We start from the raw sequence: 2,241 nt of genomic DNA on the forward strand, positions 1-2,241 counted from the left end.
GAAAGGATTCAAGGTGATATATGTGGACCTATTCATCCACCATGTGGATCTTTTAGATATTTTATGGTTCTGATAGACGCATCTTCGAGATGGTCACATGTGTGCTTATTATCTTCTCGCAACCTGGCGTTTGCGAGATTACTGGCTCAAATTATTCGATTAAAAGCACAATTTCCAGAAAATCCAATTAAAGCAATTCGTCTTGATAATGCTGGTGAATTTACTTCCCAACCGTTTGATGCTTATTGTATGGCTAATGGAATAAGTGTTGAACATCCAGTAGCTTATGTTCACACACAAAATGGGTTAGCAGAATCACTTATTAAACGCCTCCAATTAATTGCTAGACCCTTGCTTATGAGAACAAATCTCCCAACCTCGGTTTGGGGGCATGCTATTTTGCATGCCGCAGCACTTATTCGTTTGAGGCCGAGTTATCATCAATTCTCTCCTATACAATTAGCTTTTGGCCAGCAGCCAAATGTTTCCCATTTAAGAATATTTGTGTGTGCGATATATGTTCCCATTGCACCACCTAATCGCACCAAAATGGGACCCCAAAGAAAATTGGGGATATATGTTGGATATGATTCTCCCTCTATAGTGAGGTATCTTGAGATACAAACCGGAGATGTGTTTAAAGCCCGGTTTGCGAATTGTCATTTTGATGAATCAAAATTTCCAACATTAGGGGTAGAGAATAAGCTTCCTGAAAAGGAACTTAATTGGAATGCATCATCGTTGATGCATTTAGATCCTCGATCAGCGCAATATGAACTAGAAGTTCAAAAGATTATACATTTGCAAAGAATAGCAAATGAATTGCCTGATGCATTTTCCGATACAAAGAGGATAACCAAATCTTATATACCAGCGGAAAATGCCCCAATTCGAATTGATGTCCCAGTAGGACAAGTAGCTACTGAAGCGAATTCACGCCAGAAGCGTGGCAGGGCGGAAAATGTCCCAATTCGAATTGATGTCCCAGTAGGAAAAATAGCCACTGAAGCAAATACACGCCAGAAGCGTGGCAGGCCTGTCGGTTCCAAAGACAAAAATCCTCGAAAGAGAAAAGAGGTAAATACGATTCCTGTTGAAAAAGACATAGTAAAGACACCTGCAGTTGTCCAAAATTCTGATATAACGCTAGAAGACGTTCAGGTACCTGAAAATTGTGAAAATGACGAGATCTCGATAAATTATGTCTTTACAGAAGAGAAATGGGACCGAAATAAGACAATTGTCAATGAAATATTTGCATATAATGTGGCGTTAAATATCATGCATGAAAGTAAGGATCTTGAGCCAAGATCAGTTGAAGAATGTCGACAAAGAAATGATTGGCCAAAATGGGAAGCAGCCATGAAGGCTGAATTAGACTCGCTTGCAAAACGTGATGTCTTTGGACCTGTAGTCCGTACACCAGAAGATGTAAAACGTGTTGGATACAAATGGGTATTTGTGAGAAAACGAAATGAGAAAAATGAAGTTGTGCGCTATAAAGCCCGACTTGTGGCACAAGGTTTTTCACAAAGGCCCGGTATAGATTATGAAGAAACGTATTCCCCTGTAGTGGATGCGATAACATTGCGTTATTTGGTTAGTTTATCTGCAATATCATAAACTGCATATGCATTTAATGGATGTGGTAACAGCCTATCTGTACGGCTCATTAGATCGGGATATCTATATGAAAGTCCCTGAAGGACTAAAGATATCTAAACCATCCAAGAAATATTCGCAAGGGTTATACCCAGTCAAATTGCAAAGATCTTTATATGGTCTAAAGCAATCTGGACGAATGTGGTATAATCGTCTTACTGAGTATCTGGCCAAAAACGGATTCAAGAATGATGATATCTGTCCATGTGTTTTTATAAAGAAATCTGCATCTGGATTCGTTATAATTGCCGTGTACGTTGATGATTTAAATATCATTGGGACTCCTGAAGAGATTCCAACAATCATAAAAACTCTAAAAGAAGAGTTTGAGATGAAAGATCTTGGAAAGACTAAGTTTTGTCTCGGCTTGCAGATCGAGCATATAAAAAATGAGAACTTTATTCATCAAACAACATACTCAGAGAAGATCTTGAAAAGATTTTATATGGATAAGTCACATCCATTAAGTACCCCAATGATCGTAAGATCTCTGGATGTGGAGAAGGATCAATTCCGTCCTAAAGAAGAAAATGAAGATATCCTTGGTCCTGAAGTACCATATCTTAGTGCCATTGGAGC

Source organism: Arachis duranensis, chromosome 5, assembly GCF_000817695.3.
Source record: "Arachis duranensis cultivar V14167 chromosome 5, aradu.V14167.gnm2.J7QH, whole genome shotgun sequence".
NCBI classification, from domain to species: domain Eukaryota; kingdom Viridiplantae; phylum Streptophyta; class Magnoliopsida; order Fabales; family Fabaceae; genus Arachis; species Arachis duranensis.